Below are 27,725 nucleotides of genomic sequence, written 5' to 3' on the forward strand. Positions count from 1 at the left end.
GCATTGAGTCTGTAGATTGCTTTGGGTAGTAGAGTCATTTTCACAATGTTGATTCTTCCAATCCAAGAACATGGTATATCTCTCCATCTATTTGTATCATCTTTAATTTCTTTCATTAGTGTCTTATAATCTTCTGCACACAGATCTTTTGTCCCTTAGGTAGGTTTATTCCTAGATATTTTATTCTTTTTTTGCAATGGTAAATGGGAGTGTTTTCTTAATTTCACTTTCAGATTTTAAATCATTAGTGTAAGGGAATGCAAGAGATTTCTGTGCATTAATTTTGCATCCTGCTTTTTTACCAAATCCAGTAGTTTTTAGTAGTAGAAATTAAAGATGATACAAATAGATGAAGAGATATACCATGTTCTTGGATTGGAAGAATCAACATTGTGAAAATGACTCTACTACCCAAAGCAATCTATAGACTCAATGCAATCCCTATCAAACTACCACTTGCATCTAGTAGTTTTCTGATAGCATCTTTAGGATTCTCTATGTATAGTATCATGTCATCTGCAAACAGTGACAGCTTTACTTCTTCTTTTCTGATTTGGATTCCTTTTATTTCCTTTTCTTCTCTGATTGCTGTGGCTAAAACTTCCAAAACTATGTTGAATAAGAGTGGTGAGAGTGGACAACCTTGTCTTGTTCTTGATCTTAGTGGAAATGCTTTCAGTTTTTCACCATTGAGGATGATGTTGGCTGTGGGTTTGTCATATATGGCCTTTATTATGTTGAGGAAAGTTCCCTGTATGCCTACTTTCTGGAGGGTTTTTATCATAAATGGGTGTTGAATTTTGTCGAAAGCTTTCTCTGCATCTATTGAGATGACCATATGGTTTTTCTCCTTCAATTTGTTAATATGGTGTATCAGATTGATTGATTTGCGTATATTGAAGAATCCTTGCATTCCTGGAATAAACCCCACTTGATCATGGTGTATGATCCTTTTAATGTGCTGTTGGATTCTGTTTGCTAGTATTTTGCTGAGGATTTTTGCATCTATGTTCATCGGTGATATTGGCCTGTAGTTTTCTTTCTTTGTGACATCCTTCTCTGGTTTTGGTATCAGGGTGATGGTGGCCTCGTAGAATGAGTTTGGGAGTGTTCCTCCCTCTGCTATATTTTGGAAGAGTTTGAGAAGGATAGGTGTTCGCTCTTCTCTAAATGTTTGATAGAATTCTCCTGTGAAGCCATCTGGTCCTGGGCTTTTGTTTGTTGGAAGCTTTTTAATCACAGTTTCAGTTTCAGTGCTTGTGATTGGTCTGTTCATATTTTCTGTTTCTTCCTGATTCAGTCTTGGCAGGTTGTGCATTTCTAAGAAATTGTCCATTTCTTCCAGGTTGTCCGTTTGATTGGCATAGAGTTGCTTGTAGTAATCTAATCTGGGTTTTTTTAAAGCTCCTTGTGATGGTGGTCTGCTTTAGGGATCCCTTTCTGGAGGTGACAAAGGAGTCACTGAGATTTAGGCTGGGCAATTTTGGCACCTTGCATCAGAGGACGAGCACTCTGGAGAATAGATTTGAAGGAGATGAGACTGGAGGAAGGGACTTAAGGGGATCTGTTACAAAAGCTGAGGCAGGAGATAATGAAGACCTGAATTCCAACACTGGCACTGAAGATGGACAGTATGACTTATTTAGATGTCTAGTATTTAGGTATTTAAATGTCTAGTATGACTTCCAGACTTTTGCCTTGAGTGACATGTGGCATCCAAAAGAAGAACAAATTTAGATACACCTAAATAATAGGAATAATGAGATAACTTTTGACGTACTGAGTTTGAGATTGCCTATGGGCTGCCCACAGGAGTATGTCCAATTCGCCAGTTGAATAAATGGGACTGTAGCTCAAAGGGTAATTGCAAAGGGAGGGAGTAGAGATGGTGAATATAGGATAACGTTTTTAGCGGCTTAGATGAGAAGGGAAGACAGAGTTTATGTCATAACAGAGAGATGTAGGATCAAGCAGCGTATAGTTTTGTTTTGTTCTAATTTTAAGGATAGTGTATCAGTTAGGGTTCCACCAGTCAAACAGAACCAGTAGGTGATATATATATATACTTTTGAAAAGAAATTGGCTCACATGCCTGTAAGGGTTGAATAGTCAAGCCTGAAGTCCAAAGGGCAGGCCATCGTAAATGGCAGTCTGGAAACTCAGGCAGGAGCTGAAGCTGCAGTCTACAGATGGAATTTCTTCTCGTTCTTGTCCTCAGGGAAACCACAGTTCTGTTTTCAAGGTCTTTTAAACTGATTGGATCAGGCTCATCCAGATAACCCAGGATAATCTCCTTCACATACAGTCAACTGATTGTAGTTGATAATGACATCTACAGGATGCCTTCACAACAACACCTAGACTCACGTTTGATTGAATAACTGGGTGCCCCAGCCTAGTCAAGTTGACCCATAAAACTGACCCTCACAGACAGAAATTGTTTCATCATCTGAACAGGCTAAGAGAAATGGGGCCAAAAGAGTGAGAGAAGCTGGACCTACTAAAGAGATAAAGGTGAGAGAACTGATGAAGAAAGATCCATTATTCATTCAACAAAGTTTGTGAGCATCATCCCAGAGGAGACAAGCAAAGGTGGGATCAAGAGCTTAGGTAGAGGGTTGTCTTAAAGATCAAAAAGCCTTTATCCTCTGAGCCAGGAAGAAAAATCAAGATAGCTTTAGACATGGCTATGTTTGGGGTACGGTAACAGAAAGATGAGGGAGCTCCTATGTTGTCAGTGAAGGAAGATCATTACCAAGAGGGGAGGGCAGGGAGATGGGTTCTGGGCGAGCAGTGGATATTTAAAATTAGAGTTTCCTTGAACTGGGGGATATGGAAGAGGTGTGTGTTCTGTATATTAGGGAGAAAGTAAGGATTTACGGCTACGTTTTTAAAATTTCAAATTTGCAAAGAAAGACTGCCACAGACACAAATGACCATGAAATAGACAGAACCTTGTCCATCTCATTAGCAATTCAAAAAATACAGATTAAAATAATTTTGCGGTATTGTCATATAGACAAAGAGTAAAAGCATGGTGTCTCATGTTACTAGGACTTTGGACAAAAATTCAGATACAAAGTGATCCTTTGCTGTTGTAATCATGAAAATGGAAATTGATATATTCACACAATGAATCAGTGGTTTTCTAATATTTTGGCAGTGGAATTCTTTTTCCCCCACAAAATCTTAACACAGAAATCAAATATATAAAACAGTAAAAGCAGAATTGTAGTGGTTCTCTCTCAAAGGAGAATGCAGGGCCCTCCCATAAAGGCCTCCTGCCCAGGCTCCTAGAAGTACCTCATAAGACACTTCCTAGGAACAGTTTGGAATCCACTGTTGTAAATAAATTAATATGTGTTGATGTGTGCAATTGTTTACCATACATTAAGATGTTTTCTAAAGCAGTTTAGAAAACTCTATGTACAATGTGATTACATGCAAAAATATACCTCCACACAGAGAAAAAGGTCTGGAAGGATCTAAATGAAGGTGTTAACAATGATTATATTTTCAGCAGTAGGATGGATCTTTTTTTCTTCTATGAGCTTATTTGTACTTTCTAAAGGAAAGAAATACATGTTGCTATTGTAATGAGAAAAAATTATTTTTAACGTTAAGTGTGTATCAAACTCTTAGGATGTGTGTGTGTGTGTGAGTGTGCGTGCATACACCAGCATATTCGGAGACATACATTTTTTGGCCCATCCAGCTACGGTCTTTCAGCTCTAATCTCATGCTTCTATACTTTGCTCTGTGATGCGGGGCTGGGATTCTGCAAAACCACATGGTCTTTGCCGGCTGGTGGTTATACCCATATGGACCACTAGAGGGAGATTGGAAGGCCGGAGGAGGAGAGAAATTCCTGTTTGTTTTCTTATTCCTGGTAGTGTTGCCAGGCAACAGCTCTTCATCCCAGGTAATGACAGTTGCTTCTAGTCCCTGACTCATTTTTACACACTGGCAGAACTAATTGACCCCTCTAAGGTACTAACAGCACCTGGATGATGTTCTTTTGTCAAAGATCTGAGTCCCAGTTCTGCATATCACTTCCTCCAACAATCTAAATTCTAGTCTTCTCCTTGTCTCCCCAGCTCCAGGGCTTATAACTGCTTTCAGCAGTTATCTCTGTGTTACCTCAGTGTTGCATGTGTGCTTTTAAGTTCTTAAACATCTATTTAACCAGTTCATTATATTAAATTCTCTCTGGTGAAATACTTAGTATGAGTCTGTTTTACTAACATGATTCTTAAACAAGAAGTGGTCCTAAGAAACAGCCCCTCAAAATGGGATTCTGAGGTTGCTCTGAGCTTATCCTTAGCTTTGAACACCATAGTGATCTCTTTAGCAAGGGGAAATGGGATTTGAGTATCCATGATACTCTGTGGCATCACACTTAATCACCTGTGGTTGATTGTGATGAAATGCCTTCTGTGGCCCTAAGAGGGACCAGATGACCGTTTTGATAGCAGTGATGCTTCTACAAGAAATAACAACCTCAGATCATTAACTCTTAGCTCAAGTCACAGAGAATCAGAGAGTTTCTATAGTGGCTCTAAAAGAATCACCTATTTCTTATAGCTGCAGGGCTGACCTTGACCCAGAATTTAATTTTGTGGGTTACAGAATTTCAACCAGAATTGAATTCATAGATTTGAAGATCTTGTATGTGAAAGTTAGGGCACTGACTGGTAAGAAGAACTCTGAGACTTGGAATAGGAACCATCTAGTTTGACTTAGGAAAAGCTGAGAATCTTGGAGTTGCTTGCCTTCTTGTGTCTGAGGGAACTTGTGTTAAGACCCCATAATAACCTCAAGACCCACTCCAACTACTTCTCATCACCTCTAGAGCTAACCCAGTTCAGATATCAGTTTGCTCCAAGGGGACAAGTACAAAGTCTGACATGGAAGGAGATGGTTTACTCCAAAATAATTGCAAAATGTTGCTAATTGACAGAAATGGAAATAATAGTGGATTTTAAGTTATTAGACTAAAAGAGGAAGGAATATAAAACACTGGATTAGACCAAATGTATTGATAATGGGTCATTATTACAGTTACTAAAGATGTTAGTTAAGGACTTCCCCTGTGGTCCAATGGTTAAGACTGCACACTTCCACTGCAGGGGGTGCGGGTTCGATCCCTGGTCGTGGACCTAGGATCCTGCATGCTGCGTGGTGCAACCAAAAAAATAAAAAAGATCTTACAGTTAGAAGTGTGTCTAATGATTTTCTTGGTTGCTTGAAACTTGAACTCAACTATAGCCTATACTCACTGAAGGTAAAATACCAGATTTTTCCTGGCACAATGTAGAAGGAGGAGTCAAAGACTCAGAGAGATTGGAATGATGGGGTGCATATATAATCTGACTTGCACACCCATCCACCCCCAACTGTGTCCTTTGAGAGGTCACTCACCCCACTGAGACATTGAGAAAGTCATTAATGACGGGCTACTTTTGTGTCCTCACAAAGTTCTGTGATGGCTGTCTTCTGTAGGCTATGGTGATGGTAGAAGATACTGCCATTGAAATCGGCTCCATGATTTCACTGAAAATGATGGGATCCCAGAATGACAAAGGCCAAGTGGCAACAATTAACTACAAGAGACAAGGTTAGTGCATTTACTATAATGGGCAATAGAGGCAAAATGTTAACCAAATATTTTGACTAGCAGGAATCTTTAGTAGTAGCTAATTGATCATGGTGCCTGTAGGAATTGAATAGATAGCAGCCTATTAAAATATTACTTCATTTATATAGCAGGGACCAGAAACCTAATCTGAGCACCAAAATGGAGAGGAGACATGACTCCTTACTCAATTTCCAGACTTAAACAAGTTCAGCAGCACAAAATCGAAGCTGGTACAAAGATGCTTATCAGTGTCATTTACAGGAACAAAACTTCAGAAACATATAAGTATCCATGTATCAGTTATTTATTGCTGGTTAGTCAACATATTCACGACTTAATCATTTTATTACTTACAGTTCTGTGGGTCAGGAGTTTGGGCAGAGCTCAGAAGGGATGGCTTGTCTCTCATCCACATAGTGTTGGCTGGGAGGGCTCTACTGGGTCTAGAGGACCTACAATGGCCTCACTCACAAGTCTGGCACTCCCATTGGGATGACTCAAATGACTGAGGGTGAACTGGGATGGCTGGGTCTCTCTTTTTCCGTGGCATTAACCGGGCTCACACATATGTGTGGGGCCTTGGTTCTCCTCTATGTGGTTTCTCTCTCCACGTGGCATCTATCCTCTAGGACCCATCTCCCCATGTAGACTCCCTCTCCAATAGGATAACCTGGACTTCTTTATGCAGCAGATGGATCCACCCTGAGCAAAAGCAGATGCTGTACGGCCTCTTAGAGTCTGAACTCAGAAGTCCCCAAATGCCACTTCCATCACACTTTATTGGTCAAAACAAGTCAGAAGGGCAGAATAGATTCAAAAAATGGGGAAACAAACATGAGCTCTTGTTGGAAAAAGCAGTAAAGATGTATTGCAAAGAGGTGTGGACACAGAGAGACCCAATTCAGTCACTGGGTCCATTGTCAATAACCTATTACAGGCTAACAAGAAACATATCTCTTAAAAAATTAAGGTACATCCATACAATGAAAAACAGAGTAGGCAAAATTGCTGTAACAAACAGACCCCCAAATATATAATGGTTCAAGCACAATAGATGTTTATTCTCACCCACATTGTGTTCAATACATGATTATTCAAAATTTTAGTCTCCTTCCATCCTTTGACTTTGAATTCCCCTAGGGCCTTGTCATCATCTACATCTAGCTGTAAGAAAAGATAACATAAAGGATACACACCTGCCTCTTAAAAGCATTGGCCCAGGAATAGCACACATCACATGCATTCCTATTCTTTTGGCTACACGTAACTGCAGAGGAGCCTGGAAATGTAGTCTAGCTGCATGCCCAAGGAGAAGGAAATGGATTTTGATGAACAGCTAGAAGACTCTGCCACAGTCATTTTTTAAAGATAGGCAGTGGCACAGGGAAATGCTCACATTATATTAAATGAATGGAAGGCATTACAAAATTTTATATGACTCCAAGTTGGGGAAGGGGCAAAGAGAAATGTATATCTGGAGTGAAAATGGTACCAAGATATTGATGATTTTTGTTTCTGGTTGGTGAGAGTACAAAAGTTTTATCTTTTCATTTTCAGAATTGTGTTCAGTGAACACAAATGACCTCATAACATGATAAATAATATTTTAAAATGTTAAAATATCTAGGGCTTCCCTGGTGGCGCAGTGATTGAGAGTCCGCCTGCCAATGCAGGGGACACGGGTTCGTGCCCCGGTCTGGGAAGATCCCACATGCCGTGGAGCGGCTGGGCCCGTGAGCCATGGCCGCTGAGCCTGCGCATCCGGAGCCTGCGCTCCGCAACGGGAGAGGCCACAACAGTGAGAGGCCCGCGTACCGCAAAAAAAAAAAAAAAAATGTTAAAATATCTAAATTATAAACTCAAAGCACTCTTTTAGCATCATTGCTGGCAATCAATCCGTCTCAACTCCTAGAAGCTCATAGAAATGTAAAGAAAAAATGCCCATTGATAGATAGCATTATTTTTGCCACTCTGTTTTCTGAAGTATTTAGGGACAAGCATACAATTTTAATACAGACAATTCCTAATTTAGAAAAGCCATTTCTAAGTGCATTGTTTGAAACTGAACATCTTCGCCCATAAAGTGAACGTAAAACATGATTATGAGGAACCAGAGCCAGCGCCCCAAAGCCACTTTCCTCCAATCACTCATGTGATTGGTTCCGGCCAATGATGTCCCGGCCATTGGTTCTATAGAGGACAACTATGGATTCCAGGATTGTTACAGAAAAATGCTTTCCACCATCAAGATTAAAGCAGCAGGAGCACATCTTCCCTCAGCTTGGGTCACCCTCACCCCCAACAAGCTCTGGCACTCAGAGTGGGAGCTTACATCCTGCCGTGTTCCCAGAACCAGTTTCTCTACCAGGTGGGAAGTGGGAGCTGGGATCTCTCAGCAGTGAGCCCCTGGCATGACAGGAGCAAGAAGGTGGAGGGGAGAGCTGGGTTCTAGGCCTGGGCAGGGGTCCCCATGTGGCATGGCCACATTAAGACCCAGGATTCTGAGGGAGATACAGTGGTGGGATATCAGATTAGGATGATGGGAGAAATGCTAGGGACTCCTAAGCTGGGGAAGAGATGTTTTTCCCATTCACTTTCCCCTTCATAGACGTAGTGATCTTGAATACTTCAGTTCCTCTCCATCCCAAGTCCTCTGTCATCCCAGTTCCTTCACTGTCCTCAGCTCCAGTAACCTTCACATTCACTTCACTTCAGTCACATGCTCTCAAATCATATCCCAAATCTTGCCACCATCCAGAATTACTCCATATCTGATATCATAAATGCAGACATTTTTCTTTCTGATGATAGCGTTCTATCTTTTCAACTTTCTTACTCAAGTTATTTCTTATAAATCTGATAAACCTTACTGGATCACCAGTCCTTAACCTCTTACTGTCTTCACATCACTACCCTTCTTTGTATACAGCTTAGATTCTCCCAGTCCATGGCACGCCAATGTTATCAATCCCCTCTCCCCGTTACACTTCCATCACATTTGGCTAGCCAAAGTCCAACCCTTTATTAATTCCACTCTCTGAATTTTCTGTAATTATGGGGAAAAAAAAACTGAAGTCCTCAGACAAGAACTCTCTCAACTTACTAATGCCAAACCTACAAATTTACCTGTCCCTCCACCATCCTATCTTCCATTCCTCCAGTTACAGTGTGTAAGGCGATCCTCCCCTCACCTGAGGTGAATCCCTTCACTGGCTGTCACCATCCAGTAAAAGCTTTTTCAGAAAAAGGATCATGTATGCTTGTTAACTGCTGCCTTCCAGGACCTAGCAGAGTATCTGGCATATAACAAGTGCACAGTATTTATCAAATGAATAGCTTTGGTGAGTTAAGGAAAAGATAGGGACAGAGAAAAGGAGTAAAAGAGTTATTCTTTCTATCCTATTTTACTGTTTTTGGTCAGAAGAGAGAAGAGTATTTTGAGGAGGAAAACAGAATTTTTCTCATACATAAAGGACAGAGGTTGATCAAGAATTGACAGTATTTGAACTGTTAATAATTCTTACATTTCAAAAGTCACCTGAGTGGGTGAAAGTCATTTCCATGGCACGTATTAGCTATGTATAATTTATTTTCCTGAGAAAAATTCTTCCTTTAGAATAAATTTCCAAATAAATGCCTTTAGAATAAATTTCTGTCATCTAGAATAATTTTATGTACAAATCCTATTCATCCTTTAATTCCTAGTTCCGATGCCCCTTGTTCACCTCCCCCCAAATCTGGAACTTATCTCTTCCATCTCTGAACTCCCATCTCACTTTCTCTCTACCTCTCTTTTATGAGACTGACTGCCCACAGTCTGCCTTGTTCTTGAGACATTTGTACCAAGCTCAGTAAGCACTTTCACTCAGGGATGTATATCCTCCCTCCTGCTGACACATGGGTGCTCAGTAAATACTTGCTGAATAAATACTGAATGAACTAAGTAATGAATAAAAAAGTCTTTCAATAAGAACCAAATACTAGCCTGGCATCAAGAATTTCTTAATTCAAGAAACACAGTAGTTCTAGAAGTCACGGGAACACATTTGAAAGGCTAGGCCTACATATGCATAATGTGTTAATAACCCATACGATAGTCTCCAAAAATTTTCCTTGATTCTAAAAGGCATCCTGTCACAGGTTTTAATTTAAAAAGCATGCTTCTACCTGACTATACTTTTTGAAAATGTTGGCATTTTTAGGGCTGTTAAAAAAACAAACATTTTCTTTCAAAATGTAATTTGCACGCAAAAGCCTTAAGGAGACAGCCTCTGACTTGTACTCAGGAACTTTCAGAAGATACAAGACTAACATGTTTCATTTGAATTCCTGAAGTGAATTTTGGTTTGGATTTTGATCTGAATGTATAGGTATAAATCCCAGTTTAAGATCTGGAGTATATAAGAATTACAATTTTCTTGGGTCAAATGCTGATTTTCACTTTATGGAAATGTGTAAAGATAACCCCTTACAAGAATCTTATAATTATCTAAAGATACATGAAGTGATGATTGAAGAAAAGGAAGAGTTTAGAGAAAAAAAGATGAGAAATGAGTTCCCAAAAAACAGAAGTAAAAAGAGAGTGGAATTAAAGCACCCATTATTGAGAAATCAGACTCATAGAGCAACCTTTCAAACTCCATTCAATATATATTTTATTATAACATTTAGCTTCACAATAGAGTATAACTTAATAGCTTTAAGTGTAATTATTCCCCACGGACCTTTACACAGACACCTTAACAGCATTTGCTGAGGAAATCCACAGTCCGCAGTTATGGCTTGCTCAATACCCACCTCTCCACCAGAGGGCAGCAAGAGGCTGTACCCAGATTACTCTCTAATGGCTCCTGGTTTAGTTAGAAGCCAAGCAGAACCTAATCTACATTCCAGCTCGCCAGTGGAATCCCAGCTTCACAACCTCAGACAGAATGGAGACAAATCGACTTATCCCTGGCAGAAGAGATTCAAATTATCAAAGAAACGTCTTACAGCAAAGTAGATGCACATGATTTCAAGGCTTTGCCCCTAACTTGGAAGCAAGTCATGTGACCTGAAGGCATAGTTTTGGCCAGGAGTGGCATAACCTAAATTTATTTTCAAGGCACAGAGTCACTTAAACCTGAGAATGGCAAAACTTAAAAAAAAAAAAAAAAAAGTTGATAATCAGATAATTGGATATATATTTTTTCTACATTAAAGACTCAATGCCCAAGAACTGACCTTGGAGAAAGTGAAATCATTATTCCTGCTCTTTGACAGCCTTGAGACAAAATTTCCAAGTCAAATTTATAAGGTGTATAGGGATTTGGTTGCTTGTTTTGCTTTCTTCTCTCTTGCCAGTTACTTCCTGAGATCCGGGCATGGATCAGTAAAATCCCTCTGCCGTGGCTGCCAGCAAGTCTGTGCCTGATTCGGCGCCTTTCTGAAAAGGTACCAGGGCCTCTAGTGGAACATAACACCCTAGTACTAAGCCAAGGGACAGAGCCAAGCCACATTTCAGTGTCTGCCGCTGAACCAAGCTCCGAGCAGGGGCCACCTTTTCTGCCCAAGAAGTTGTTAGTGGACTCCTTCAAGTGTTTGCTTTTGCGACTAAACTGGTCAAGAAAATGTTTTTTTAAATTAGGGTTCACTCAGAAAGGAGACAGTCTGTCTACACCTGACATTTTCAAGAGGCACATCATCTATGCACTCAGATACACTCACAAAAACACACATACAGAGATGCACACTTGCCAAGAAACAAAAAGTTCTCAGGAGAATAATGGTCCTGAAAGCTTTCTCTCTTTTACACCAGTATTTATTGCTATCTCTTCTCATAAAATCTACTGTAAGAGATGCTGGCATAGCAAGAATTTTGCCTCAGGAATATATAAGAAAACATGATCAGGGCAGTAAGCAGATGTATTTAAATAGTGACAAGGTACTCAAGTGTGATAAAGCCAGTACATGGAGTCACATCTAACTCAGGTCAACTCTAGAATAAAAACGAAGGATATTAAAATTGGCATGGAAACTCTCCCCCTATGAGCATGTAGGCATCACAAGAACAGGAATGTTTAGTTCCTTGTTCTAACAAGAAGCTATTCAGTTCCTCATTCTGACCTAAATGCCTAGAACAGTTCAGATGCTCAATTAATATGTCAAATGAAAAAAGTGCTTAAGAAAGTTACTGCATCAGAGACCAGCATCTCTTAGTAAGTCCATTTCAGATAATCTTTCACCCCCTCCAGCATGAAAGCAGATCATGATTTCTTCAGTTGAACACTAGCTGATGTAGTTGTCATGAGTCAAGGGGCCATGTTGTATGCATCTTTAACAACAGTCATATCCAGAGAGGCAAGCTGTTTACACCATGGGCACAGATGCTGACTGAATAAATGAAGATTCCCATCTCACACTCTCTCTGGGGTAGTGTTGCCAGACAGAGCAAATAAAAATAGAGGATTCACAGTTAAATTTAAATTTCAGGTAAGTTAATTTAGCATAGGACAAAGACTTATACTAAAAAAAATTCACTAACTAAAATTCAAAGTTAACTGGGTGTCCTGTATTTTATCTGGTAATCCTAATCTGTGGCATATACTACAGCATTTTGCTCTTCCTGAGCAAAATCGTGGGAGTATTGTCTAACTTTTAAATTGTTGGACTTCCCTGGTGGCGCAGTGGTTAAGCATCGCCTGCCAATGCAGAGGACACGGGTTCGAGCCCTGGTCTGGGAAGATCCCATATGCCCGTGTGGTTCCCACATGCAGAGCAACTAAGCCCGTGTGCCACGACTACTGAGCCCATGCTCTGGAGCCTGTGAGCCACAACTGCTGAGCCCATGTGCCACAACTACTAAAGCCCATGCGCCTAGAGCCCATGCTCTGCAACAAGAGAAGCCACTGCACTGAGAAGCCCACACACCGCAACAAAGAGTAGCCCACACTCGCCACAACTAGAGAAAGCCCTCAGGCAGCAGCAAAGACCCAACATGGCCAAAAATAAATAAATAAATAAATAAATAAATAAATATAATTCTATTTGATTAATTAATTAATTAATTGTGACCTTTCTCTTGGGTGACATAGGTTGTATCTTTTTTTTAACACCTTTATTAGAGTATAATTGCTTTACAATGGTGTGTTAGTTTCTGCTTTATAACAAAGTGAATCAGCTATACGTACACATATATCCCCATATCTCCTCCCTCTTGCATCTCCCTCCCACCCTCCCTATCCCACCCCTCTAGGTGGTCACAAAGCACCGAGCTGATCTCCCTGTGCTATGCGGCTGCTTCCCACTAGCTATCTATTTTACATTTGGTAGTGTATATATGTCCATGCCACTCTCTCACTTCATCCCAGCTTGCCCTTCCCCCTCCCCGTGTCCTCAAGTCCATTCTCTACCTCTGCATCTTTATTCCTGTCCTGCCCCTAGGTTCTTCAGAACCTTTTTTTTTTTAAATTTTATTGTGACCATCAGTTGAAGGTCAGTTGAAGGCTCCTCTCATTTAAATCTTTATTTGCTCTTGCTAAAATAAATATTTTTATGGGGGAAAGCAGTCCTTTAAGAAGACCTTCTGGGGACTTCTCTGGTGGCACAGTGGACAGGACTCTGTGCTCCCAATGCAGGGGTTCAGGGTTCAATCCCTGGTCAGGGAACTAGATCCCACATGCTTGCCTCAGCTAAGAGTTCTCATGCCACAGCTAAGGAGCCCTGGAGCCGCAACTAAGGAGGCTACATGCTGCAGCTAAGGACCTGGCGAGCCACAACTAAGGAGCCCATCTGCTGCAACCAAGACCCAGCACAACCAAAATTAATTAATTAATTAATTTTTTAAAAAGACGACTTTCTGTCTTCAATCATAAAATCAGATTTAAAAATAAAGAAAAAAATAAGATGCAAATATAATTCTGACAAAATAACAATTGTTCTCCAAAATAAGCCCCCAAACTGAAATTAAAATGCCTAGGGTACATTTATAGTTAGCGCAAATACTAAAGGAATAAACAATAATTTTCAATTGATCAGCTAGCATTTTGTGAACGCTTGTGGCTTTAAGAATGAATAAATAGAAATGTTAACAGGAGGTGGGGAAACATCACAGAAGCACTGACTTTTAAAATAAAAAGGAGCAGGGGCTTCCCTGGTAGCACAGTGGTTGAGAGTCCGCCTGCCGATGCAGGGGACACGGGCTCGTGCCCCGGCCCAGGAAGATCCCACATGCCGCAGAGCAGCTAGGCCTATGAGCCATGGCCGCTGGGCCTGCGCTTCCGGAGCCTGTGCTCCGCAACGGGAGAGGCCACAACAGTGAGAGGTCCGCATACCACACACACACACAAAAAAACAAAAACGAGCAGTCACATGTAGAGAAGCAGTCACAAGAGCCTCTACAACTAAAGGAAATGAGAGTTGCGGGTAGGGCAGAGTTAGTAATACACAGCAAAAGAGAGCTAAAATATTTCTTTTTTTTTTGAATTTTATTTTATTTATTTTTTATACAGCAGGTTCTTATTAGTTATCCATTTTATACATATTAGTGTATATATGTATACACTATCTACATATACACTATATACATATATAGATTCCATATATATGTGTTAGCATACGGTATTTATTTTTCTCTTTCTGACTTACTTCACTCTGTATGACAGTCTCTAGGTCCATCCACCTCACTACAATTAACTCAATTTCATTTCTTTTTATGGCTGAGTAATATTCCATTGTATATATGTGCCACATCTTTATCCATTCCTCTGTCGATGGACACTTAGATTGCTTCCACATCCTGGCTATTGTAAATAGAGTTCCAATGAACACTGTGGTACATGACTCTTTTTTTCTTTTTTTTTTTTTAACATCTTTATTGGAATATAATTGCTTTACAATGGTGTGTTAGTTTCTGCTTTATAACAAAGTGAATCACCTATACATATACATTTATCACCATATCTCCTCCCTCTTGCATCTCCCTCCCGCCCTCCCTATCCCGCCCCTCTAGGTGGTCACAAAGCACTGAGTTGATCTCCCTGTGCTATGCGGCTGCTTCCCACTAGCTATTTATTTTACATTTGGTAGTATATATAAGTCCATGCCACTCTCTCACTTTGTCCCAGCTTACGCTTCCCCTTCCCTGTGTCCTCAAGCCCATTCTCTGCATCTGCATCTTTATTCCTGTCCTGCCCCTAGGTTCTTCAGAACCATTTAAAAAAATTTTTTTTTAGATTCCATATATATGTATTAGCATATGGTCTTTGTTTTTGTCTTTCTGACTTACTTCACTCTGTATGACAGACTCTAGGTTCATCCACCTCACTACAAATAACTCAATTTCATTTCTTTTTATGGCTGAGTAATATTCCATTGTATATATGTGCCACATCTTCTTTATCCATTCCTCTGTTGATGGACACTTAGGTTGCTTCCATGTCCTGGCTATTGTAAATAGAGCTGCAATGAACATTGTGGTACATGACTCCTTTTGAATTATGGTTTTCTCAGGGTATATGCCCAGTAGTGGGATTGCTGGGTCGTATGGTAGTTCTATTTTTAGTGTTTTAAGGAACCTCCATACTGTTCTCCATAATGGCTGTATCAATTTACATTCCCACCAAGAGTGCAAGAGTGTTCCCTTTTCTCCACACCCTCTCCAGCATGTATTGTTTGTAGATTTTTTTGACGATGGCCATTCTGACCAGTGTGAGGTGATACCTCATTGTAGTTTTGATTTTCATTTCTCAAATGATTAGTGATGTTGAGCATCCTTTCATGTGTTTGTTGGCAATCTGTATATCTTCTTTGGAGAAATGTCTATTTAGGTCTTCTGCCTACTTTTCAATTGGGTTGTTTGTTTTTTTGCTATTGAGCTGCATGAGCTGCTTGTAAATTTTGGAGATTACTCCTTTGTCAGTTGCTTCATTTGCAAATATTTTCTCCCATTCTCAGGGTTGTCTTTTCGTCTTGTTTATGGTTTCCTTTGCTGTGCAAAAGCTTTGAAGTTTCATTAGGTCCTATTTGTTTATTTTTGTTTTTATTTCGATTTCTCTAGGAGGTGGGTCAAAAAGGATCTTGCTTTTGATTTATGTCATAGAATGTTCTGCCTATGTTTTACTCTAAGAGTTTTATACTGTCTGGCCTTACAGTTAGGTCTTTAATCCATTTTGAGTTTATTTTTGTGTATGGTGTTAGGGAGTGTTCTAATTTCATTCTTTTACATGTAGCTGTCCAGTTTTCCCAGCATCACTTATTGAAGAGGCTGTCTTTTTTACAATGTATATTTTTGCCTCCTTTATCAACAATAAGGTGACCATATGTGCGTGGGTTTATCTTTGGGCTTTCTATCCTGTTCCATTGATCTATCTTTCTGTTTTTGTGCCAGTACCATACTGTCTTGATTACTGCAGCTTTGTAATATAGTCTGAAGTTTGGGAGCCTGATTCCGACAGCTCCGTTTTTCTTTCTCAAGATTGCTTTAGCTTTTTGGTGTCTTTTGTGTTTCCATACAAATTGTGAAATTTTTTGTTCTAGTTCTGTGAAAAATGCCAGTGGTAGTTTGATAGGGATTGCACTGAGTCTGTAGATTGCTTTGGGTAGTATAGTCATTTTCACAATGTTAATTCTTCCAATCCCAGAACATGGTATATCTCTCCATCTATTTGTATCATCTTTAATTTCTTTCATGAGTGTCTTGTAGTTTTCTGCATACACGTCTTTTGTCTCCTTAGGTAGGTTTGTTCCTAGGTATTTTATTCTTTTTGTTGCAGTGGTAAGTGCGAGTGTTTCCTTAATTTCTCTTTCAGATTTTTCATCATTAGTGTACAGGAATGCAAGAGATTTCTGTGCATTAATTTTGTATCCTGCTACTTTACCAAATTCAGTGATTAGCTCTAGTAGTTTTCTGGTGGCATCTTTAGGATTCTCTGTGTATAGTATGTTATCTGCAAATAGTGACAGCTTTACTTCTTCTTTTCTGATTTGGATTTCTTTTATTTCTTTTTCTTCTCTGATTGTTGTGGCTAAACCTTCCAAAACTATATTGAATAATAGTGGTGAGAGTGGACAACCTTGTCTTGTTCCTGATCTTAGAGGAAATGGTTTCAGTTTTTCACCACTGAGAATGATGTTGGCTGTGGATTTGTCATATATGGCCTTTATTATGTTGAGGAAAGTTCCCTCTATGCCTACTTTCTGGAGGGTTTTTATCATAAATGGGTGTTGAATTTTGTCAAAAGCTTTTTCTGCATCTATTGAGATGATCATATGGTTTTTCTCCTTCAGTTTGTTACTATGGTGTATCACATTGATTGATTTGTTTATATTGAAGAATCCTTACATTCCTGGGATAAACCCCACCTGATCAGGGTATATGATCCTTTTAATGTGCTCTTGGATTCTGTTTGCTAGTATTTTGTTGAGGATTTTTGCATCTATGTTCATCAGTGATATTGGTCTGTAGTTTTTTTGTGACATCTTTGTCTGATTTTGGTATAAGGGTGATGGCGGCCTTGTAGAATGAGTTTTGGAGTGTTCCTCCCTCTGCTATATTTTGGAAGAGTTTGAGAAGGATAGGTGTTAGCTCTTCTCTAAGTGTTTGTTAGAATTCAGCTGTGAAGCCATGTGGTCCTGGATTTTTGTTTGTTGGAAGATTTTTAATCACAGTTTCAATTTCAGTGCTTGTGATTGGTCTGTTCATATTTTCTATTTCTTCCTGGTTCAGTCTCGGAAGGTTGTGCTTTTCTAAGAATTTGTCCATTTCTTCCAGATTGTCCATTTGATTGGCATAGAGTTGCTTGTAGTAATCTCTCATGATCCTTTGTATTTCTGCAGTGTCAATTGTTACTTTTCCTGTTTCATTTCTGATTCTATTGATTTGAGTCTTCTCCCTTTTTTCCTTGATGATTCTGGCCAATGGTTTATCATTTTTGTTTATCTTCTCAAAGAACCAGCTTTTATATTGTTGATCTTTGCTATCATTTCCTTCATTTCTTTTTCATTTATTTCTGATCTGATTGTTATGATTTCTTTCCTTCTGAAAACTTTGGGGGTTTTTTGTTCTTCTTTCTCTAATTGCTTTAAGTGTAAGGTTAGGTTGTTTATTTGAGGTGTTTCTTGTTTCTTGATGTAGTATTGTATTGCTATAAATTCCCTCTTAGAACAGCTTTTGCCGCATCCCACAGGTTTTGGGTCGTCGTGTTTTCATTGTGATTTGTTTCTTGGTATTTTTTGATTTCCTCTTTGATTTCTTCAGTGATCACTTCGTTATTAAGTAGTGTATTGTTTAGCCTTCATATGTTTGAATTTTTTACAGTTTTTTTCCTGTAATTGATATCTAGTCTCATAGCATTGTGGTTGGAAAAGATACTTGACATGATTTCAATTTTCTCAAGTTTACCATAGCTTGATTTGTGACCCAAGATATGATCGATCCTGGAGAATGTTCCATGAGCACTTGAGAAAAAAGTGTATTCTGTTGTTTTTGGACAGAATGTCCTATAAATATCAAGACCATCTTGTTTAATGTATCATTTAAAGCTTGTGTTTCCTTATTTATTTTCATTTTGATGATCTGTTCATTGGTGAAAGTGGGGTGTTAAAGTCCCATTGTATGATTGTGTTACTGTCGATTTCCCCTTTTATGGCTGTTAGCATTTTCCTTATGTATTGAGGTGCTCCTATGTTGGGTGCATAAATATTTACAATTGTTATATCTTATTCTTGGACTGATCCTTTGATCATTACGTAGTGTTCTTCTTTGTCTCTTGTAATAGTCTTTATTTTAAAGTCTGTTTTGTCTGATATGAGAATTGCTCCTCCAGCTTTCTTTTTATTTCCATTTGCATGGAATATCTTTTTCCATCCCCTCACTATCAGTCTGTGTGTGTCCCTAGGTCTGAAGCTTGTCTCTTGTAGACAGCATATATGCAGGTCTTGTTTTTTTTTGTTTGTTTTGTTTTTTTGCGGTATGCAGGCCTCTCACTGTTGCGGCCTCTTCCGTTGCCGAGCACAGGCTCCGGATGCGCAGGCTCAGCAGCCATGGCTCACGGGCCTCGCCACTCACAGCATGTGGGATCTTCCTGGACCGGGGTACGAACCCATGTCCCCTGCATCGGCAGGCGGACTCTCAACCACTGCGCCACCAGGGAAGCCCCTGCAAGTCTTGTTTTTGTATCCATTCAACCAGTCTTTGTCTTTTGGTGGGAGCGTTTAATACATTTACATTTAAGGTAATTATCAATATGTATGTTCCTACTACCATTTTCTTAATTGTTTTGGGTTCGTTATTGTAGATCTTTTCCTTCTCTTGTGTTTCCTATGTAGAGAAGTTCCTTCAGCATTTTTTATAAAGCTGGTTTGGTGGTGCTGAATTCTCTTAGCTTTTGCTTGTCTGTAAAGGTTTTAATTTCTCCATCGAATCTGAATGAGATCCTTGCTGGGTAGAGTAATCTTGGTTGTAGGTTTTTCCCTTTCATCAGTTTAAGTATGTCCTGCCACTCCCTTCTGGCTTTCAGAGTTTCTGCTGAAAGATCAGCTGTTAACCTTATGGGGATTCCCTTGCATGTTATTTGTTGCTTTTCCCTTGCTGCTTTTGATATTTTTTCTTTGTATTTAATTTTTGATAGTATGAATAATATGTGTCTTGGCGTGTTTCTCCTTGGATTTATCCTGTATGGGACTCTCTGTGCTTCCTAGACTTGATTGACTATTTCCTTTCCCATATTAGGGAAGGTTTCAACTATAATCTGTTCAAATGTTTTCTCAGTCCCTTTCTTTTTCTCTTCTTCTTCTGGGACCCCTATAATTCAAATGTTGGTGCATTTAATGTTGTCCCAGAAGTCTCTAAAACTGTCCTCAATTCTTTTCATTCTTTTTTCTTTATTCTGCTCTGCTGTAGTTATTTCCACTATTTTGTCTCCCAGGTCACTTATCCATTCTTCTGCCTCAGTTATTCTGCTATTGATTCCTTCTAGAGAATTTTTAATTTCATTTATTGTGTTGTTCCTCATTGTTTATTTGCTCTTTAGTTCTTCTAGGTCCTTGTTAAACATTTCTTGTATTTTCTCCATTCTATTTACAAGTTTTTGGGTCATCTTTACTATCATTACTCTGAATTCTTTTTCAGGTAGACTGCCTGTTTCCTCTTCATTTGTTTGGTCTGGTGGGTTTTTACCTTGCTCCTTCATCTGCTGTGGTCTTCTCATTTTGCTTTACTTACTGTGTTTGGGGTCTCCTTTTCGCAGGCTGCAGGTTCATAGTTCCTGTTGTTTTTGGTGTCTGCCCCCGGTGGCTAGGTTGGTTCAGTGGGTTGTGTAGGCTTCCTGGTGGAGGGGACTAGTGCCTGTATTCTGGTGGATGAGGCTGGATCTTGTCTTTCTGGTACACAGGACCGCATCCAGTGGTGTGTTTGGGGGTGTCTGTGGCCTTATTATGATTTTAGGCAGCCTCTCTGCTAATGGGTGGGGTTGTGTTCCTGCCTTGCTAGTTGTTTGTCATAGGGTGTCCAGCACTGTAGCTTGCTGGTTGTTGAGTGGAGCTGGGTCTTAGCATTGAGATGGAAATCTCTGTGAGAGCTTTTGCCGTTTGATATTACGTAGAGCTGGGCGGTCTCTGGTGGACCAATGTCCTGAACTCCGCTCTCCCACCTCAGAGGCACAGGCCTGACACCCGGCTGGAGCACTAAGACCATGTCAGCCACACGGCCAGGTACATGGGGAGTTTCTTGCCTTTTGGGGAGTCTGAGGTCTTCTGCCAGTGTTCAGTAGGTGTTCTGTAGGAGTTGTTCCACATGTAGATGTATTTCTGGTGTATTTGTGGGGAGGAAGGTGATCTCCACATCTTACTCCTGTGCCATCTTGATGGTCTCCCCAGATTGTATCTTTTTTACTTTGATGTAGAAATGCCACTGTAGTATAATGATGACAATGGGTTCCATTTAATTCCTTTAGGTGTGCCATCGAAAATTCCAGTATTTGGAAATGTCCTCTGAACTCAGAGTTTTGAACACCACTAGTATAGAGTCTTTGGTATCAGCCTTGTTTTATCTAAATGAAGGATCTGCCCTATAACATACTTTATCCCCTATACTTTGGAAGATAATTTCTGGGCAGATACCTTAGTTGAGAAGGTTGAAACTAGGCTTAGGAGGTCCTGTGTTTCCTGAGTGATTTCCAGCAAATTATCAACCGTCTGATCATGAAGTGGTGATAAAACCCAATTCTGGGAGTTGGGCAGGAATTCATAATGCAAGAGTGTGGAGGGAAAGTATTGAATTAAGTAATGCTAATATGTACTCAGTTTTACCAACATGAATATGGCTTAGAAAAAGTGATCCCCTGACTTCTGTCCACAAACATCATGTATTAGTCCCGGACCAGAGCCAGTCTTTCCTGAGAACCCATACCTAGCTGTAAGCTAAACAAGTGATCAGTTCCTGGTTATTGTCTCTGAGGGACCTGGTCCACCTTTACGCAGAGCTCAGCCCTTGTACTTCATGGCTCAGCTCAGCCAGAAAGCTCAGTGGATAACCCTGAGTGACTTGAGTGTCAGTGGGGGTGGAGGTGGAGGAGTTGCAGGGGGCAGAGGAATTTAGCTGGTAATCAAGGAAGGAATACATAGGAATGAACTCTTTTCCATAAGAAAATTTTTGTTCAGCTAACCTCAAAGCTTAGTTTTAGAATTTCATAAAGAAAATGTTCCTTTGTCACTTGTAAGCATTATTGCTTTTTATTGAACTATACTATAAATGAGTACCATTGAATAAAAGGAAACCAATTAAATGAATAAAAATAAAACTCTTACCTTCCTAGAAACCTCCATTATATTATATGGCATTTAAGACCTTTCACAAATTAACACCAATCTATCTTTCCAACCTCATTTCTTGCCACTTCTTTCTAGGACTGTCATACTGTACCCCAGGGTTGGGTCTTCGTTGCTGAGCTCGGGGTTTCTCTATTTGCGGCGAACAGGGGCTACTCTTTGTTTCAGTGCATGGGCTTCTCATGGCGGTGGCTTCTCTTGTTGTGGAGCACAGGCTCTAGGCGCATGGGCCTCAGTAGTTGTGGAGCATGGGCTCAGTAGTTGTGGCACATGGGCTCAGTAGTTGTGGCTCACGGTCTCTAGAGCACAGGCTCAGTAGTTGTGGCGCACAGGCTCAGTTGCTCTGCAGCATGTGGGATCTTCCCAGACCAGGGCTCGAACCCGTGTCCCCTGCATCGGCAGGCAGATTCTTAACCACTGTGCCACCAGGGAAGCCCTCTACTTATTCTTGAAAGCCTAAATCAAATGCTATCTATCTGTATAGTTTTCCTTACAATCTATGCCAGCATAATTTCCTTCCCTGCCTCTGGCTGCCAGAGGCACTGCACACATCTTTACTACTAGTACTAATGGTGTTTACCACAGAGAGCTGCAATTATCCCCTCCTCTCAAGAGAGTGAGCTTCTCAAGAGCAAGGTCTCTATATCCACACTACCCAACACAGTGTGTGTGTGTGTGTGTGTGTGTGTGTGTGTGTCTCACCAAATATGCACAGCACTCAAATAGATGTTTATGTAAGCACAAGCCAAAGTCCTGAGTTATAACATTTACTCTATATTTCCTAAAGGAATACATGGATTTTCATATTTATCAAGTAGATAAAATTAGACTAGACCCCACTAGACTTCTGTGCTTCAGCAAATCTGGTTTACTCACCATTTTCCAAACACGCATGGTAATTTCCCATCTTTACACCACAGTTGAAATTTTCTTCCCCTGAAAGCGTCTATTCTCATTTCTCCCAATTAAAATCTTCCTAAACACCACCTCTACTTTTCACAACTCTAGACACACACTTACTCACATGCACACACACTATGATCTCTCCCTTCTGAAAGCATCTTTGCTTTTTTTCTCTTCTTTTCTAGTTCTCCTCATTCTCCATCTTATTCCCAATGGTCTTCTCTTAAAGTTGGATTCTGCTCCTTGAAGGCAGAGACTCTATCTTCCTCTTTCTGCAGCTCCTCGCCATACTAGGCACTAGGCACTAATCAAGAATTTGTTGAATAGAAAAAATCAGAGGTCGTTTAAAAAATACTCAGTTCCCACCAACAGTGCAGGAGGGTTCCCTTTTCTCCACACTGTCTCCAGCATTTGTTGTTTGTAGATTTTTTGACGATGGCCGTTCTGACCAGTGTGAGGTGATAATTCATTGTAGTTTTGATTTGCATTTCTCTAATAATTAGTGATGTTGAGCATCTTTTCATGTGCCTCTTGGCCATCTGTATGTCTTCTTTGGAGAACTGTCTATTTAGGTCTTCTGCCCATTTTTTGATTGGGTTTTGTTTTTTTGATATTGAGCTGCATGAGCTGCTCGTATATTTTTGAGATTAATCCCTTGTCAGTTGCTTTGTTTGCAGATATTTTCTCCCATTCTCAGGGCTGTCTTTTTTCTTGTTTATGGTTTCCTTTGCTGTGCAAAGGCTTTTAAGTTTAATTAGGTCCCATTTGTTTATTTTTGTTTTTATCTTCATTACTCTAGGAGGTGGGTCAAAAAAGATCTTGCTGCGGTTTATGTCAAAGACTGTTCTGCCTATACAATGGAATATTACTCAGCCATAAATAAGAAGGAATGAAATTGTGCCATTTGCAGAGACGTGGATGGACCTAGAGACTGTCATACAGAGTGAAGTAAGTCAGAAAGAAAAAACAAATGTCGTATATTAACGCATATATATGGAATCTAGGAAAATGGTATAGATGAACCTATTTGAAAAGCAGAAATAGAGACACAGACATAGAGTGGGATGAATTGGGAGATTGGAATTGACATATATACACTATTATGTACAAAATAGGTAACTAATGAGAACCTACTGTATAGCACAAGGAACTCTACTCAGTGCTCTGTGGTGACCTAAATGGGAAGGAAATCCAAAATGGAGGGGATATATGTATAGGTATAGCTGATTCACTTTGCTGTACAGCAGAAACTAACACAACATTGTGAAGCAACTATACTCCAATAAGAAAAAATAGTTCATATCCAGAGACAAATGTAAGTGTATACAGAAAGGAAGGGGATTGCAACCCATCATGGGGAAGCTTTAGAAAGATTAATTCACCTGGGTCAGGAAAGAATGGAGGTGCATTATCAGGCAACCACAGTAGTCCAAGGGTAAGGTAAAGCCATCGCTTTGATAATAACAAAGATGTCAGGAACGATTTCAAAAGGATGGGGTACAGGATTTGGTACCTAACTTGAAATGAGGCAAGAGAGAGAGAGGAGTAGGAATAAATAATATTCAGATCCTGATTCTGGGTGCTGGGATGATGACAGCATCACTTACCGAAATATAAAGTTTTGGGGGAAAGGATGAGCGCAGCAGTTGAGTGTCAATGAGCCACCTCAATAGAAGTATAACAGAGACAGTTGGAAAGGTGAGCATGAGGCTTAGACAAGCAGGGGAGCCCAGTGATGGAGTGTGGGAGTCAGTCATATAGCTGAGGCCAAGGGGCAATACAGGGTGACGGAGGGGTGGGGTCTGTGACAAGAGGAGAGGAGAGGGGCTGGTGAGGGAGGCGGGCGGGAGAAGGGGAAGTGGGGCACTGCCGTGGAGTAGCATTTCAAGGGCTTCAACACTGCAGGAACGGTAAGAATGAGGGCTGGAGATAGGCCAGTGGGTATGTTGATGTGGTGGTCTGCTGCCTTTTTTTTTTTTTTTTTTTTTTTTGCTGTGTTGGGTCTTCATTTCTGCGTGAGGGCTTTCTCTAGTTGTGGCAAGCGGGGGCCACTCTTCATCACGGTGCACGGGCCTCTCACTATCGTGGTGTCTCTTGTTGCGGAGCACAGGTTCCAGACACACAGGCTCAGTAGCTGTGGCTCACGGGCCTAGTTGCTCCGCGGCATGTGGGATCCTCCCAGACCAGGGCTCGAACCCGTGTCCCCTGCATTAGCAGACTCTCAACCGCTTCGCCACCAGAGAAGCCCAGTCTGCTGCCTTTGAGGATGAGACTCGTGGGGTAGAGGGGCTGAAAGCCAGACTGCTAGGAGGTATGGAGTGAAGGAGCAGTGAGAATGTAATGGCTAAGACAGAAGAAACCGATTTCCTCAACAAGTGTGTCAGTGAGAGGAAGGCCGTCGGTACCACAATAGCTTGAGGGCATAGCGGGGTTCAGAGAGGTTGTGTTTGTTTTTAGGTTGTGTGAGACTGGAACTTGTTTGTTGACAGAGGGAAAGGAGCTCGAAAGTAGGAGATTTGGAAGCTATGAGAGAGAAAATGTAATAAGCAAAGTCTTGGAGGAGGTGGGATAGGATTGGAGTCTCGGTGGAAGGGCTGGCTTTGGAAGGAGAAAAGACCTCTTCCTCCAAGAGAGAAGGAAAGAAAGGGGGAGGAGTGAGGAATCACATGACTAGGGCAAAGAGGAGGGTGGAGGGGCCTCACCTCCACACTTTCTTATCCACCAGAGCAGGAGAGGAAACCCTGTGCCCAGGTGTACCCAGTTTGTGAGGCTGGAGTTACATGAGGACAGTCCTGAAACAAATGTGTCAGGGAGATGACAAGAGACAAGCGAAGGGGTGGCAAAGCAGCAGTGAGGCCCCAGGATTCCTTTCAGATGGGCACATCTTTTCCTGGGAAACTCCTTACCCTTCAAGACCCAGCTCAAATGTTCCTTCTCTGGCTCACCCAGGTGAAAACTGAACTCACGGGGGTCCTACTCCCCCACCCTGCCCCGCCCAGGCCCTGCAACCTTTATTAAAGTATTTACCTTGTATTTCAAGTTTCACTCATTCGTCTCTCCCATCAGTTCTTAAGCTTCTCAAAGGTCATAATTTATCAGTAAGTGCTCAAAAAATAACGAGTGAGTGAATGAACCAAGGGATGGATGTGTGAATGAATGATATTTCCTCCCCTGGTGGAAGCTGACTTCTGCTTCCAGTGTATTAATGCAGAGAGAGACCTCAGGAGGGAGATTAGGGGAAAACGGCACGTGTGGATACATGTGAAGTAAAAGCAAATGAGAACAAGAATAGCCGTGAAACAAATGTGAAACTCAAATGGTCTTCTCAAAAGTCATATGCAGTCCTGAATAGTAGGGGAAACGAGTGGAAGGATGGGGAGCTAAGTGAAAAAAGTAACAGGCCCAAGAGATAATTTACAGTTGGGAATGGAATGACTTCCTACATCGTAGAGTGTGTGGTCCAGGAGCAGGGCACCACAGATGCAGTTACTGTAAAAAAAAACCACTCGTGACTTTTTTTGGCAAAAAGAAAGTCTTTTTGAATCTGACAGTCTCTCTAGCAGCACATGACCTTGCCTTAAAAAACAACAGCTTCATGAAACCCTCATTCAGATGGAATTCAGTTTAATGTGCCTAATGGCACCTTCAAACACTGGTGATGCTGTTTACTGAATCCCAGGACGTGCTCACAATCTTCCTGCTGGGTGGGTGTGATGCATCTGTTTTACACACAAGGAAATTGAGGCAAGGAGCAATTAGGTGAGGAACCCTAGGTCACACAGTAGTATATAGGGCCAAGATTAAAGACGAAGTCTAGTTGATTTACAATGTTGTGTTAGCTTCTGGTAAAGACCAAGTCTTTCTAACTGCAAAGCCCGTATTTTCCTCACGATATTAAGCAGATGCTCCATCATATGTGATCAAAAGAGGGTAGTGAGGGGCCACCTGTAGAATCAAGGACGGCTTACTGAGTGAGCTATCTGGTCAGGCATGCAGGACCCCATGCTTAAAAGGGCCCTGTGCTTGGCTTCGTGTTATGTTGTTGCTGTCTTGAAATTCTTAATAAGTTTCAGCAAGAGGCCCTGCATTTTCATTTTGCACTGGGCCCCACAAATTTTGTAGACAGTCCTGTGTAGAATCATAGAATGTTTGAGCTGGAAGGGCTTTGAGGGGTCATCAGTTCCCCACCACCATCCATTTTAGAGGTGAGGAAACTGAGGCCCAGCAAGGCGAACTGGCCGGCCTTCAGTCACACAGCTCATTGGTGGTAGAGCAGCAGCAGAGCCCAGGTGTCCAGTGTTCTTCCTCTTTTACCACACCAAACCCTCGAGAGCCTTTAAAGATAGAGAAGGGAGGTTTTTCCCCTTCCCTACAGGAGCTTATCTCTAGCCAAACTATCATTTGTGGCTGAGCTGGGTCAACTCATTTCACTTCTGGGCAAATGGCCCTGGGTTTTTCATAAAACCAAATGCACATTAACCTGGATGGGATTCCAACAAAACCACAATGTCTACACTGTGGTAAAGAAGGCTTTAGCTGAGTCTCTCACCCAGCACCCGTCTCCCCTGCTGCAATCTCCCTAACGTGCATTTCTCATGCAGAGGAAGGCTGGCTAAACCAATGTCAGGCTGGGTCAGGGGGAGGCCAGGCTCAAGGGCAAGGCCCAAGCTCCTACCAAAGCTGACCCTGAGAAGAAGAAGCATTCTGGCACTGCCAATCTCTGTCCAGGGCCCAAGGCAAAGATGTGCTGCTTCTCCTTACTTGGTAGCACATTAAGCCCCAGTAGCAGGACCTGTCAGGGCCACCCTCAGGTCAAGACAGAAGTGACCAAGCACTTGTAAGGGTTTGTGCTCATCTCTCCTGTGCCCATGTATTTGGAAGTTACAACAAGGAAGCCATAGTGTTCTGATTTTCAGCCCAGAAAACATGTATTTGCCTCAGACACACCAGAGCATGTGGCTCTGCTCAGGGGACAGCTGGTGCTGAGAAGCATCTGACTGTTTTGAAGGTCATGTGCGTTCCCCCAGTGTGAAAGAGAAGAGGTGCAGCCCATGCAGGTCACCAAGGAAACTTGGTTATGTTACAAAAGAGTTTCTCAAGGTTTCCTGGTTTGGTGCAAATGTTTTGCCTGTACCACAGTATGAACAGCTTCCCTTTCAGTCAGAATGAACACAGTCTTTCTCAACACTGTTGTGGCATGGTCTCAACTGAGTGACCTGGTACCAACCAGAAGACCATTGTCCTTATGTCACATACATCACCTAACGAAGAAGCACCATAAGGGCAGGGGATCTTACCTCTTGTTCACTGATGTGCCCAAGAACCTGAACAGAGGCTGGCACATGGTAAGTGCGCCTTGAATACTTGCTGTGTGAATCAA

At 41.1% G+C, this 27,725-nt stretch overlaps 1 long non-coding RNA gene across 1 annotated transcript in view; it reads left to right on the plus strand.

Moving 5' to 3' along the window:
- Positions 1-27,725, plus strand: part of LOC132490601 (uncharacterized) — an 87,008-nt gene that overhangs the window by 4,139 nt on the left and 55,144 nt on the right. Inside the window, exons 2-3 of the long non-coding RNA XR_009532574.1 lie at positions 5,503-5,617; positions 23,145-23,293. This is a non-coding gene — a long non-coding RNA (uncharacterized LOC132490601). The remainder of the gene's footprint in view (positions 1-5,502; positions 5,618-23,144; positions 23,294-27,725) is intronic.

This window comes from Mesoplodon densirostris, chromosome 5 (assembly GCF_025265405.1).
Source record: "Mesoplodon densirostris isolate mMesDen1 chromosome 5, mMesDen1 primary haplotype, whole genome shotgun sequence".
In the NCBI taxonomy this organism is placed as follows: Eukaryota; Metazoa; Chordata; class Mammalia; order Artiodactyla; family Ziphiidae; genus Mesoplodon; species Mesoplodon densirostris.